Here is a 16,785-nt window from a genome sequence, read left to right on the forward strand (position 1 = left end):
AAGCCACCCATTATTATATACACGAATATTAGCAGAATAACAGTATAATGTTTATTTTCCCGAAAATGTTAATGGTCGATTACTCGAATAATAGATGTTCACTTATTTCCTATAATAATCACTGCCGTTTCAGTAAATTTAGTAAATAAATTAACGGTATTCGTTTGTAACTGGTACACCTACCTATAAATATTTACTTAACCAGCGTTCAAATATACATGTGCACATTCAACTTCGTTAAGTTCATATTTTCATGTTTTGTACTATTGCCTATAATAATGATAAATTACGGAATAACACTCAGCCAAATATGAACTATCATTGAAGTTGCAGTTGAAACATGAAGTTCACATTTTATTTATTTTATCATTTACGATTCACATTGGGTTTATTTGTTTATTATAATTATACAAACAATTGATATAAAGTTAATTTATTTATCTCGTAAGTATAATGGAAATTGTTTGGTCAATGATAACCCAAGTATATAGTATATACTTTAAAATTTTTAATTTAAAATCTCTGAAAGGTTCATGGATGTGGAAACAGTAATACAAGGGAACATTGGTACAAAGATATAAGTGTTCTTTTGTTTTGGCCTGATCTAATGATTATTTTAATTTGTAAGAGTAATATTATTGTCAATTATTTTAAATCCATAATAAATGGCAAATAGTTTTGAAGCTTATAAAGAAATCATATCGTATACGCCAACCCACGTTTATTTTTGAACTTTAAACTTTTTATTTTTATCCGAAATACTTAAAAACAGTTAGAGAATTCAAAAATAACACAACCAAAGTAATAGATATCGGAAATAACAGTACGACACCTAATTATAGAATATAGCTATTTAAAATTTTTGTGATCTGTAATTTTAATTTGTTCTTGTTTTAATTCAAAAACAGCCTTCTAATCTACGTGATAATTACACAGTATATTATTAAACATTTTTAGATTCTGAGCGAAGCGATGAATGTATTGATTCTACAATGATGTGTGTTTTTTTTTTTATTTTTGTGTCTGTCATCACCTTTTAGGACAGTAAAAGTGTTTGGATTTTCTTCAACAGTAACTTTTCTGATAGGAAAGTGAATCTAGTTGGTACTTTGGGGGGTCAAAAGTAAAAATTTCCCAGTAGTTTTCAAAAACGACGTGAAAAACAAAAGAAAAATTAAGGAAAAACGGGAATTACGCAAAATCTGTTTTTGAGAAAATCGATTTTGGTTTTTGGTGTAACTCTAAAACAAATGACCGTAGCGACATGAAATTTTGGCTGAATGTTTATATTAGCATTTTCTATACACCATAAAATTTACAAAATATTTTGACTCTTTTTGAGCTGTTTACGGCTATTGTCAGTTTTCAATTTTTTTAGTTTTTTTTTCTATAAATATCAATAAAATGTTATCTGTTGAGTAAAAAAGCTTGAAAATGTAATAGAAGGCTCCTAGGTTATTGTTTCAAAGGCAGATGAAAAAAATTAAAAATCCTTAGTCACAGTTTTTAATTATAAGCATTTAAAGTTCAAATTTTGACAAAATACGGAAAAATCACGAAAAATAGCAAATTATTTTGATGAGAATTCATAAAAATTTTTCTTTTTAAATCTAAGATTTGAAAATGTAATATAAGATTACTCATAAGTTTGTCTACCTTTATCAAAAAAAAAAATGTCTAGAAGAAACTTAAATTAAATTTTTATGAGCGTCTGAAATTTATATTTTTACAACATTTGATATTTACTCGATTTCCCATGTAACAATTTTCTTATTTTATTGTAATTAAAAAACGAATGACTGTAGATACTTGAAAATTTCACTGAATGTTTATATTAGCATTTTCTATACACCATAAAATGTTGAAAATATTTTGACTCTTTTTGAGCTGTTTACGGACATTGTCAGTTTTCAATTTTTTTAGTTTTTTTTTCTATAAATATCAATAAATTTTTATTTGTTGGGTAAAAAAACGTGAAAATTTAATATAAGGCTCCTGATATATCGTTCTAATAGCAGTTGAAAAATATTAAAAATACATAGGCACAATTTTTTTTTATAAGCATTTAAAGTTCAAATTTTGACAACATTTATCAAATTTATAATTTATTAATTATTTTGTAGTTAAAAATTTATAAATTTTTAACTTTTATGGCTAAGGATTGAAAATTTAAAACAAGGCTCCACGTAAATAGGTTATATATAAATTACTTTATTCACAATAATATCATCAAATATACTTGGTAAAATCATAGGCTGACTGACCGTTTTCGCTCAGAATCGTTTTTCTTATACAATGATATTATATCATTGAATTCAAATTTAACACCATCCATTACAGTGACCCACTTGTAACCTACCGTACAGCAGAGCGACATCCACTTATCCACCTTTTTTATCTTGATTATTTTGTATATCAAAATTAAAGAAATTTTTTTTATTCAGTAATTAGTTGTTTGGCAATACAAAGCCATTTCATTATTTCTATTATACTTCCATTCCCTATTAAAATTGCTATTTAAAAATAATTAGTGATAACAATGAGATTTTTTATTTAAATGTATTGAAATATACCTAAATCATTTATAAAATATTATATCTGGTAGTTTTAAAGTGCACATCGATCAGAGAAAAATGATTGTTAATTTAATCTGGCGTTTCTTAAAAGAAGTATGGTATGATCCATTTCTTCATATTTTTTTTTAACATTTGATTATTATTATTAAGTATTAACTATCAAAAATACACTAACTAACTAATATAGACAAAGGAGTTAGGTGGGAGAGCACTTGTAGACTTCAGTGGTTGTCTTAAAATTTGCTAATAATGATAAACCATTACATTTAAAAACGATTTCATATGGAAATCTGTTTATATAAAACTGTAAATTAGTTTGCTATTTGATTCTAATCGAAGTGAGAAATTCGTTTCACATTTATGTTCATTTTTCATTTTCTGTTAACATTATTTTGGTACAACGTTTCATCTAGTATTTACCTCAGAGTACCTCTATAGTTCGGCAATTGCGTATTCTAGAGTTTTGGTTTTTATTAGAGTTCTGCTTAAGGTTAATTTTAGAGTTCAATGATTTATCGTTGTTAGACCCTGAACCATGTCTAGATTTTTTTACGTCGTTACCCTCAAAAACAACTATGTTAATTGAAAATATACTTGTCCAAAGTACAGTAAATTTATAATCTATATGTGCTGCAATAAAAACTGACTGAGATTTTTTGCTGCGTGGAAAAGTGTTCGCCAAAAAACACTGATCTTTAACCATTTAACCCGAAACGGGTGTAACGAGACAGTTATAATCTTGTTCAAACTTAAATTATCTTTTGTATGTATATTGAATATTATCCAAGCCATTGTGTACACAGTACACTTTATTATTAATAGAAGAAAATTCAATATAAACTTCTAAATATTATTAATTAGAACTTTAATGGTCAAGACTAAGTTACCATTTGATGATAATCCCTGACACATATTCAAACAGACAAATTACCAATAAATTAAAAGCCATGTTAGTGTTCCTTACTTGATATAACTTATTTTACCGCGTTCGTTCATAGTTCGTCGGTACTCAGTAGCATTCACTTCGTATATTTATTTAATTATAACCCAATGTTAAATAATGTGTAGGAATATTTTGAGGCTGGAAAGTCAGGTTAGAGTGGAATATTCGGTATATTAAACCACGAGGCGGCAATATTGATATTAATTAGGCATTATTTATGTTAGTGTGTTGTTCTTTAAAGTTTTTGTTAATAATATCGTAAATTCTTTTGCATGTATGTAAAGAAAATTAAATTATCTTTAGTGCTTAAATTTGTGTAAGTGCCTATCTAGGAGTATATTAAATAATATTTCGTCTGTATAGATTCTATACTATATAACGTTAAACATATTATATCAGTTTTTAAACTGTCTACATCATAATGTTCAATAATATTATCGAGTAGTAGTATTACTACTAGTAGTACACTAATTTAATATACTATGACAAAAGGCATTGTAATGTTTGTAATATTGAGCTGATGTAAAGCAATATGAATTGTCTATACTTTTAATCTAATTTCATATGGGTAGGTTCATTAACGATAAACAAGTTAGGAAAATTCACTCAGCGAACGCCATAAATTCCTAGTTTGACGTATTTTAATTTTTAATGCAACGCAATAAACTATAATTTCATTCACAATGTTGAAAGAATTTGGCAAGCTTTGTAATATTCAAGTACCTATTTTTTAATATTTTTATTACGAATCTATGTATATTAAATACTCATATTTTGATATTTTTTAATATTTTTTAATATTGGCTAGAACTGTTCACTTTGAATAGAATTGTAATATAATTATTTATTTATATGAGTTAAATGTATTTCTATTTTATTGTTTTGAATAGGTAATGAATATTAATATTAAAATGAAAAAATGAATAACAACAATCGTAACTATAGTTACCATAATATATATATATAATTTATATAATATGTAGGTATTTGTAACTACCGATAGATGGACACAACGGGGATATAAGGTGTTCTAAACTTAATACTTATGTATAGAAACCTAAAACTCAATAAGCTTATAGATTTTAAAATACTAAGTTTGTTTGTTTGTAGGTACTTAATATCATATAGGTAATCGATACCAAAAACCTTTGAAACAATTTAATTGTGTTCTAAGAAATATCTTTTTAACTACCTACCTATCTGTAAGATAGTTTTTAAAACTGCAGTTAATATTTTATTACGTCAGTAAAATTATGGAAGTTCTGAAATTATATTTATGCCATGTAATGTGGCAGTAAAAAATATTTGAACCAATAAAATGGCTGATTTGTTTATACAAATGAAAAATTCCGTTAAAAATTATTGGTAGGTATATTATGTCTTATGAATTTTTCTATTATGACAATAGAACCAATAAAAAATAAGTAGTTATAATTATAGAAAAACATTTCATGTTATACATTTTATATGAGTTGTATAAACATTTAAAGTTCATAAAAATCAATTTAGCGATGTAAAATTATATTTAACAGAATTTTAGTATTGTCTCACTGCTGTGTACAAAACGTTATAAAAAAGGTGGATAAGTGGATGTCGCTCTGCTGTACAGTAGGTTACAAGTGGGTCACTGTAATGGATAGTGTTAAATTTGAATTCAATGATATAATATCATTGTATAAGAAAAACGATTCTGAGCGAAAACGGTCAGTCAGCCTATGATATTGCCAAGTATATTTGATGATATTATTGTGAATAAAGTAATTTATATATAACCTATTTACGTGGAGCCTTGTTTTAAATTTACAATCCTTAGCCATAAAAGTTAAACATTCTATACATTTTTAACTACAAAATAATTAATAAATTATAAATTTGATAAATGTTGTCAACATTTGAAATTTAAATGCTTATAAAAAAAAATTGTGCCTATGTATTTTTAATATTTTTCAACTGCTATTAGAACGATATATCAGGAGCCTTATATTAAATTTTCATGCTTTTTTACCCAACAAAAATATTTTTATTGATATTTATAGAAAAAAAAACTAAAAAAATTTTAAAAAAACTCACAATGTCCGTAAACCGCTCAAAAAGAGTCAAAATATTTTCAAAGTTGTATGGTGTATAGAAAATGCTAATATAAACATTCAGTGGAATTTTCAAGTATCTACAATCATTCGTTTTTTAATTACAATAAAATAAGAAAATTGTTACATGAGAAATCGAGTGAAAATCAAATGTTGTAAAAATATAAATTTCAGACGCTCATAAAAATTTAATTTAAGTTTCTTGTAGACATTTTTTTTTGATAAAGGAAGACAAACTTATGACTTATGAGTAATCTTATATCACATTTTAAAATTTTAGATTTAAAAAGAAAAAGGTGGATAAGTGGATGTCGCTCTGCTGTACGGTAGGTTACAAGTGGGTCACTGTAATGGATGGTGTTAAATTTGAATTCAATGATATAATATCATTGTATAAGAAAAACGATTCTGAGCGAAAACGGTCAGTCAGCCTATGATTTTACCAAGTATATTTGATGATATTATTGTGAATAAAGTAATTTATATATAACCTATTTACGTGGAGCCTTGTTTTAAATTTTCAATCCTTAGCCATAAAAGTTAAAAATTTATAAATTTTTAACTACAAAATAATTAATAAATTATAAATTTGATAAATGTTGTCAAAATTTGAACTTTAAATGCTTATAAAAAAAAATTGTGCCTATGTATTTTTAATATTTTTCAACTGCTATTAGAACGATATATCAGGAGCCTTATATTAAATTTTCACGTTTTTTTACCCAACAAATAAAAATTTATTGATATTTATAGAAAAAAAAACTAAAAAAATTGAAAACTGACAATGTCCGTAAACAGCTCAAAAAGAGTCAAAATATTTTCAACATTTTATGGTGTATAGAAAATGCTAATATAAACATTCAGTGAAATTTTCAAGTATCTACAGTCATTCGTTTTTTAATTACAATAAAATAAGAAAATTGTTACATGGGAAATCGAGTAAATATCAAATGTTGTAAAAATATAAATTTCAGACGCTCATAAAAATTTAATTTAAGTTTCTTCTAGACATTTTTTTTTTTGATAAAGGTAGACAAACTTATGAGTAATCTTATATTACATTTTCAAATCTTAGATTTAAAAAGAAAAATTTTTATGAATTCTCATCAAAATAATTTGCTATTTTTCGTGATTTTTCCGTATTTTGTCAAAATTTGAACTTCAAATGCTTATAATTAAAAACTGTGACTAAGGATTTTTAATTTTTTTCATCTGCCTTTGAAACAATAACCTAGGAGCCTTCTATTACATTTTCAAGCTTTTTTACTCAACAGATAACATTTTATTGATATTTATAGAAAAAAAAACTAAAAAAATTGAAAACTGACAATGGCCGTAAACAGCTCAAAAAGAGTCAAAATATTTTGTAAATTTTATGGTGTATAGAAAATGCTAATATAAACATTCAGCCAAAATTTCATGTCGCTACGGTCATTTGTTTTAGAGTTACACCAAAAACCAAAATCGATTTTCTCAAAAACAGATTTTGCGTAATTCCCGTTTTTCCTTAATTTTTCTTTTGTTTTTCACGTCGTTTTTGAAAACTACTGGGAAATTTTTACTTTTGACCCCCCAAAGTACCAACTAGATTCACTTTCCTATCAGAAAAGTTACTGTTGAAGAAAATCCAAGCACTTTTACTGTCCTAAAAGGTGATGACAGACAAAAAAAAAAAAAAATAAAAAATAAAAAAAAAAACACACATCATTGTAAAATCAATACATTCATCGCTTTGCTCAGAATCTAAAACGGTTGCAATAATATTATTTATTACTATAGGCATTGTTGTAATGTGTGACCTATAAATATAATAATACCGTCAGAACCATTTTTAATCGACTTTTAATGTATTTTAAAATATTATGTACACTCTCACACACACATATTAATGAATTGTTATTATTAAAATGTTTAAACTTTTATTTTTTTGGTTTGAAATTCGTATTACTTATACATTACTTATATTTGTATATATCTACTATATAGTACGAGTGTTATAAATTCGTATTAAAAAAATAAAATAATAACTCATAACTTTATTTTTGACGCAAAACCACATTGGTTGTATTCTGCACTTATACAACATAAAAATATATAAATATTAAACTACAAATATTTTAGTACTATGTCACACTTTGAAATATTGCAATTTTTCAAATCACCATTATCATTATTTATAATTTGATTCTTATTATAAATCATAAATTAATGTTCATAATATAAATTTGAAATGAAAAACATTTAAACAAGCTTGTTAATCGAATATACTTTACTTACTTATACTCTATGCTAAATAGAGTATAGTTCATGAATTTCTTTAATTCATTTTTTATTTTCAAATGAACTTGAATAGGTACTTGATGTGTTCCATTACATTAGTAAACAACTTTATTAGTTTATAATATTGTTAAGTTTTATTTATTGTTTTTATGAAAAAACTAAATAAAACATAATTAATTATATCTCAACTCAGTCTTGTATAATTAATATATATTTTTGTTATTAATTGTGCAAGTCATATTATAAAGTCGATAGATAAGTAATTCAAAATATGCTGATACAGTTATTTAATAAAACTTTTAAAATAAGTGTCAATGAGAGAGAACAATTAACAAATAATAATAACATAAAACAGGGTAAATCTATCTGCTGTACAGTAGATTTTGGAAAATGGAGATGAAGGAAAAATGATGAACGGGAAAGGCTATTCCGGAAGGAAAATATATCAAGCATAATCAGAAACCGAAGACTTCGGTGGGCTGTACATGCTTTGAAAAGCCGGAATCAACTCATAAGAATGGTCATAGATGAGAACCCAGTTAGGAAAATACGACTGGAGACACCCAGATTTAGGTGGGAAGATGTTATGAAAAAAGACGTGGAGGCACTGAATGGAGGACTGGATTGGAACGCACGAGCGGCTGATAGGGAAGGCTGTAGAATTATATATGTGATGGCATGGTCTGAATGGCCGACAAACCCAAGAAGAAGAAGTATAGTAGATTTTGAGTTTACCTGGTCATTGAATACTACCCCCCCCCCCCTGGGTAAAGCCTCTCATCGTTATAGGATGTATGATTAAAATAATAAATTATATTATGTATAATTGTTGAAATTATTGTCGTTTATATATTTTTAGTACCTGTACCATATGTTATTTGATGTCTTCACTAGGTGTTCCCCGATTCAGTGTCTGACATGTTGTGAAAGGTGTGGTGTTGAAACATCTATTTGCTTGTTTCATTTCAGGTCGAAATGATCAGTTCCTCTTTCGGAGGTATTAAATATTGTCGGTAGTTGTATTTATATAGTTGGTTTTTTGATCCAATATGATTATTCGGGGATCTGACCGTTTCGTGTACAAACCAACTACCGAGGGTCCTTTGACGTGTTCGTTTTAGAGATGACTTAGGTATATTACCTATATTTATTTATTTTTAGCTGTAGAAATTATGTAATAAGCTCATGTTCAAGGAAAAATCATGTTTACATCGTGCACTTTGAAGTTTAAATTTAAATAACTTGAACACATTTATACAATTAAGTAACAGTATGTCATGCGATTTCAACTTCAATCATTCAACTTACGTGACTTAGCGTAGTTCTATATTATACGGCCATAATTTACTCACTGTGCTATTCAACTCGACTTAATTAATTATGAATTTATGATACAGATATTATATTTACAGTTATACATAATATTAACCCGGTAACTCCCACATCTGATTTGGTATTAAATCATAAGGAATTATGTAAATAACTATTTTTTCTACAGTAAAAAAAATAAACATTTTCCCTTTTTTAAACCGCGAAATTATTTTATAAATAAAATTATTTTATGTATATTTTTTATCATTATAATAATTACAATTTTTTTTTAATTACTCGGTATAGTTGATCCTAATACTTCCATATTTGTATTATAGGTATATCTACTCTAATGTTGTAACAATATTAATATCATCGTTTTAATTAACTTATTATAATAATAATTTGGATTATTTATGTGATTTTAACCTATAAATACCAACCAATATGAAGGGTGCAGGGGAAAAACGGTAGTAGTCCATTTTTTTCGATTTTGATTTTATGGTTTGATTCGATATCAAATATGGAGTAATATCGACAGTTGAAATCGATTCAGTGAAAAAATCTTTCAGTCCATAGTTATTAAATGGAAAAGATTAGGTATACTGGTGAAGAAAGATTTTAGTTCATGCGGTTGTGGGGAAAACAGATTGAAGTCCAGTTCCGAAATATATTATTTTATTTTATCTTTTTCCTTTCTACTGTACCTACTGCAATAATAATATGACGTATTCTTGATAATTTTGTTATTTATAATAATAACAAAATTATTGTAACATGACGTATTTCCCAGTAACGCGTTTCGTATAATACACAATATACGATAATATTGCGAGATAGCATTATTATTATTAGTTTTCACATTATCTCGTTACTCAAAAAGATCGTTTTGATCTCGTGAAAATGGTTTTTCCAATTAGAGGCCACTCTTACTTGGAGTGTGACCGAAATATGAGCTTGGTAAATTGTAACTCCTTCACCGAAACACCAGATGACTGTCGAGAGGTTTTGTTAACCAGTAGAACAAAACCTTCGCCCTTCACTGTAATTGATTGTGAAAAAGATATAATATTCCAAAACTGGACGGAGCACTTGCAATCACACTATTCCAAAAAAAAGTTTTGTTTTGATAAAGTAGAATCTTCGTACAGTACAATGTTACATTTTATTAATCGAACATATTATTATAATACTTGATAATACAAAATTGAATATGATTTAAATGGATCTGACGATGATAATAATACTTATATGTATAGAGAAATACTCAATTATATTAAGTATTCAAATTTTTTTTTTTTTTTTTTTTTTTTTTTTTTTCAAGTATTCAAATGACATTTTAATTCGTCTAGGTATTTTATATAAGTTTAATTATAAATGCAAAACACATTATTAACAGAGTGGTAATTTGTATACACAATTTTTATTACGAATCAAATTGTTGAGTAAATTTGTTTTGGTGTTTATTATATTGGTGAAACACGTTTGAACACTTTTACCCTGCCGTTTATCCGAAATCCGCAAAATGTCAGAAGACAGTTTTTTTTTCTAAAACAGTAACACGTTTAAGCACTAAAAGATAAAAGACCTACTTATTGTACTACTTATTATTTAGAGTATATATTATATACCTATATACTAAATATATGTGTATAAGCTATTCTATATATAAATATAAATGACAAATTGTTACTAAATATCTTGTTATGTAAATTGCAACTAAATTTTAAACATAAAAATATGTTAAAACACCATGACATAATAAATACAAATAATTCACTTGGAACTTAGAAGTCAGAAAATAAAAAAAATATATATGAGAACATTGTGTTTATATAATGAACATTATAGGTAAGTACATATAAAAACAGTCGTAAAACTATTTTTGTTAGTTAACTATAACAATGAATAATATTACAGAATCATATTCGTAGAACAATACTCAAGGGAATAGCGGAATACCTATAAGGTGTAAAGACAAAATGTAATAGTTAAATCGAATTAAAAAAAAAATGATATATATATATAAAATAAAAGATTGTAGATTGTAGATTGAAATTATATGTATAATACATATAATTTGTAATTTGATGGGAATAATTCCTTTATAATATTTTCACTGCATCTGTTCTGATATAGTAATAACTAATAAGTAATATTTATAAAATTAATACTTTTGAAGTTGATACTGAATTACATAGATGATTAAATCCCTACAAATTCACTGGGGTAAAAATAATATAGATTCAAAAACCGCATTCATACTGATGCTGTATTCAATTTAATAAAATAAAGTGAATAAAAAAAAACACAAATTTTGACTAAAATATTATGTATGTTATGTACATGTGTATTACATTTGAAAAATCACCTTGTTCCTAAAATATATAATACAATCACTGTACCTAATATAGTATTATAATGATATATGTATTATGTTATGTATAATACCTATATGATATAATATGAATATACCATATTATTGATTAAAAATACTAGTATTTATAATCAATGGTTATACCTATATTCCGATCATTATCTTGAACTTTTACAGTATGCAATTTGGTTGGAAGGTCAGTCGTTATAATCATAAATAGTTGAGTTACATATTTTTTATCGTAGTTTTTTCAAGGCGCATTTCACCAAAGACCCATACCTTTATTATTTCAATACGCTCGAAGACACTTACTCTCCATTCAGTAAGGAAAAAATAACTCACAAATTAAATACTATATAAAAATAAAAACTGGTCAAACGTGAATAGTTATTGGAATCTGTCGATTATTGATCAAATTGAAATAGCTCAGCATTTTAATAATTTATAATACAAACAAAAATATTATATATTTTGTAATTTAAACGCATAATTGCATTGTATTATATATCTTAGTTTGGCTCTTTTGTAACTTTAAAATAGGCAATTTATGATCCACAAAATAAAAATAGACGCAAATAAGGAATAATCATCGAAATACTGCAAAGGTCAGGTCAAAGAGACAATGTATGGTTTTCAAATCAAGTGTACACCAAGATGTGTTTATTATTTGTTAATTTTTAAATAATAAAACCAAACGATTAATGGTAATAATAATATCGGCCTTATATTTGGAAAATGCATATTGAGAGTTGTACCTATATAGTTAAACCATAGTTAAACCAAACAATAGTGTTATTGGTATGTATGCATAATAATATAAGTTACCATGTCTGCAGCGAGTAGGCCACTGTTTCTCTAAAAAAAATATAATAATTAAAGCCATAAATAATTTACCTATATATTTCTAGACTGGAAACTTTACACAAACACTATAACATACTACTATAATTTGGTTTGTAAACTTGGCCAATAACCATGGATATATCGATAGTGGATACCTATTTTATAATGTTTTCGCAATTTTGTTGTGTTCCTATTGTTTTGTTACCTAATGAAAGCTAAATAAATGTATAATGCCAACATGCAATTGGTAAACATTTAAAATTAACAAAAACTGTTTTATTTATTTTTATAGGTGACCAAAGGCGAGTTACAAGTCCCGTATTTTATGCAAGTTTGAGCGCCAGCTTATTATTCTCGTGTAGATAGGATAGACAAAGGTTAAAACATTTTACAAATAAATGTATTGGAAGAAGTCAACCAATAAATAAGCCAACCTGTTTTCCAGATATAACGTCTACCAAATGGGGTTACATAAAAATAAAGAAATGTTGTTTATCATTGCCAATCTTTACCAGATATCTGTGAGGCCATAAATAGTAACACTCTATAGGCGTTCCGAATTCCAATTGATACGTTAGAACCACTATACAAAGAAAACAAACCAATAAAATAGATTTATGAGCGAATTGTAGGTAAGCGGTGAAAAGAGCTATCAAAATTAAGAACAGTGTTTAAAATGGATGTTTACGTTGTTTCGATTTTGGAACGTTTAAAAAAAAGTATCCCCGTTTAATTAGACTGAAAACAATAAATCCCGCCAATACTTTGAGTCATTAAAATTGTTATTTAAATATTGTTATTTTATCTCTGGACTGTTTAAACACGATTAGGTTAATGATTATTGTTTTTATTTTATTTTTAGAAAAAACAATTATTAATATTATACCTATATTACAATATTATTAAAAATTGATTTTTAATTAATTATTGTTTAATAATTTTAATTTTGTAAAGTTAGTTGGGAATGTTTTCGTTTATACGATGTGGCTTAACGTAGCCATATAAAACATTGTGAAACACTTCTGTGAAGTTACCGCGAACAACTATGGAATTTGATTACAATATGTACGATGTACCAACTACCTCACCTATATATCATCTAGATTTAAAGCGAGCTACCTAGTACATAGATTACCGTTAATAACATTTACCAGATAAACCCAGCTTACTGATCAATATGCAACATACATACATATAAATTCGTGTATTGTTAGGCCAATAGATTTATGATAAGTACAATTCGGTCAGTGAAAATTAGGTAATTTATGTAAAATTAAAATAAGTCCGTAAGTCGAAGATTAACGACTCATTGCATACGAAAAACGATTCTGAGCTAAAACGGTCTGTCAGCCAATGTTTTTAAGTATATTTTATTTTGCTATTTGTAATTTATTTTTGTATTAGTAATACGCGTGGGGGGTAAGATGAACTAATATTTGCCAACAACAAATCATATACATTAAATAATAATTATCAATTATTAATTATTGTAATATTACCTACGGTTAATAATGACGTATAACTGTATAAGTCAATTATATATTATATAATTCTGATACCTTAGAATGACATGATTATATGAATATGTTTCTCGTAGCTTAAAATTTTATATTGTGTATAGTAAATAATAGTATTCGTTACACGAAAAGTTTCAATTCCTTTCAAATAATATATTTTGTTCTAATCCCAAATACCTAGAATCGTTATTTTTCGTTTTAATATCAAATTTTATCAACATTTGAATTTCAACTGTCTATACAAAACCAAGGTGCATATATATTTTTGAGATACTTATGTTTTTGTAAGAACAACTTATGATAACTAACCAACCGTGAATCAAAATGTTAAGCCTTAGTTTTTGATATTTTTTTTTCTGTTTGTAGGGGGGGAGGAATACGGTTGGAACGGTTGGTTGAAACACGTTTGTATGTGTGGCAAGGATTTGTAGCTAAAAATTCTGGGTGGTCACCCATCCGAGAGCTAGCAACACCGGCCGATACGTACACTCAGAGTGTTTCCGCAGTTGAGTGTACGGACCGCACCGCACCAAGTCACTTTTGATATTTTTAAGTTGCTGTAAGAAAAACTTATGTGGGATTTTGTATTTCATTTTCAAGCTTTATTCTCCAGTACAAAAAATATGTTAACCTACAAAAACTGAAAGTCAGAAAAAAGGTATTTGTAGGAAAGCATTCAATACAGTACATACCTAATATAGTATTTTAAATTTACTCAAAATGTTACTTACTTGAAAATGTATTTTAATACCAATACTCAATTTATTTACAATACTGTCTGCAAGTGTGCAACAATATTGAAATAACTATAAAAATATGTATTATGATAAGGCATAGATGTAGCCATGTAGGTTATGGTAATTGATAAGATACCTTTATGAATAAAGATTTCGGATGCTGTGCTTCTATAAAAAAAATATAAGAAATGAATTAAAAATAATGTAACAGACATTTTTAAGAATGATTAAAATGCATTAAAAAGGTTACTAAATTTATGTCTACATTTTTAACAGTTTTTCAAATATAGTATAAACATATAATATAGGTAATTAATGATATAATACATTATTATTTCTAGGTGCATAGGTAATTGTTTTCTAGTTTTACTGATTAGTTATTACTTATTGCCTATTGGTATTACATATGACGATGATTAATCGATTCTGAGTGAAGCTTGAAATTTATTGATGACAGAATATGTAAGTACCTACTTGTATAGGGAATATGAAGGATAATTTACCTTCAAAATTTGATAATATTATTTATGTTTTTAAAGCATTTTCGTATATATTTCCTTTCTGTAATACACATCTAGTTTTATTTTTATTTTGTTCTTTTAAATAATCAAACTATTAAATATTAAGATATCTATAATATTATAAATTATAATCTTAAATTATGACCCCGTGTTTGTATAAAAAATATAGTTTAAATACAAGATTTTTTTGTTTAAGATGTACCTATAGTTGTAGAAATTGTAGATACAGATTATAATATACATTATTTAGTCGACTTATTATACTTGAAAATTATTGTGATTAGTTTTTTTTATTCCACTGAATAATGCCACAGTGACTATCCTAGAAAATATATGTGTTTCCGGGGAACCTACCTGCACTCTAAAAACTATTTCATGGGAGTTTAACCAATAAAAGCTGTTTTTGTGCTAACAAAATTACCATTTAAACGATCGCCTAAATGCCAACATTAATTCCGTACGTGTTCTACAATTGTTGGTATAACATCACAAGCATGGACCATAAGTTAGCCACCAATGGCTAAATGCAATAATATAATAATACATAATTAATACTTAATATATAGAGTGTACGTATATTATCAGCAAGAAGATTTTACAGTCTATAATGTTATTAAAAATCGTAAAATACTCCAGACACGCCTATTGTGGCTTTTATGTTGGCTTAAGATTTGTATAAGTTTTGTATCAAAAATTGCGATCAAACAAAGCTTAGTAAAATAAATGAAACGAATAAAATTAATATATTTACATTATACGCCTATATTCCATATCAGCGTTTCTCAACCTGTGGTACTCATACCAGTAGTGCAGGTACTCGGAAAGCTCATAGGTGGAACTCGAAGAAAATCTCCCTTTATAAAAAAAAATGCAACGGAATATGGGTCATTATTTACATTAAATATTATTTAGTTTATTTGATATCAATAATAATATAAATACCTAATAATTTTACGTATTTCATTTTCTTTTTGTGCATTAAATGCTTATATTGTCATAAGTGTGTAGTTCCTAATAAAATAAAATTCCATACATGTAAAATGACGTAGGTATACATTTCTGATACTAATAAAAAAAAAAGGTTATTTGGTCAAGTACTCAAGTGGTACATGAAAATGTTCAAACTGTGTTGGTGGTATGCGGATATACGAAGGCTGAAAACCTCTGTTCTATCTTCTATATAAATTATAAACTAATGATTGCGGAAGGAACCTACCATAATTTTTATAGGAAAATATAATAGCTTTATTTTTAAAATCAATGATTATTCTGAATAATTTATGTGGTTCATATGAATCTCGGTGGTACAATTACTACTCCTTTCTATTGCTGCATAAGGCGTATAAATCGTTCTGATCCATAGCCATTATTTTCGTTTTTTTCAAAAATCGTTTGATTACATCTGTGTTGTTGACTCTTGACTATAGTGTACGGTGTACATAATTTATATATGTGTTTGTATAGATACATACACAGGATGATTTTTTTTAACAGCCGACACTCGTTATTTGAAACACTAGAAACATTAATGTTTTTTTTTACACAACTTTAAGTAATTTCAAAACAATTTTTTTGACGTAATAATTATAATTT

The 16,785-nt window shown here is 26.5% G+C and overlaps 1 protein-coding gene across 1 annotated transcript in view; it reads left to right on the forward strand.

The window, feature by feature from the left end:
* The window catches only part of LOC132949210 (orexin receptor type 2-like), a 177,501-nt gene that overhangs the window by 45,237 nt on the left and 115,479 nt on the right, over positions 1–16,785 (forward strand). The gene's annotated exons all lie outside the window — the stretch shown is intronic.

The sequence above is a fragment of the Metopolophium dirhodum genome, chromosome 7 (assembly GCF_019925205.1).
Source record: "Metopolophium dirhodum isolate CAU chromosome 7, ASM1992520v1, whole genome shotgun sequence".
NCBI classification, from domain to species: Eukaryota; Metazoa; Arthropoda; class Insecta; order Hemiptera; family Aphididae; genus Metopolophium; species Metopolophium dirhodum.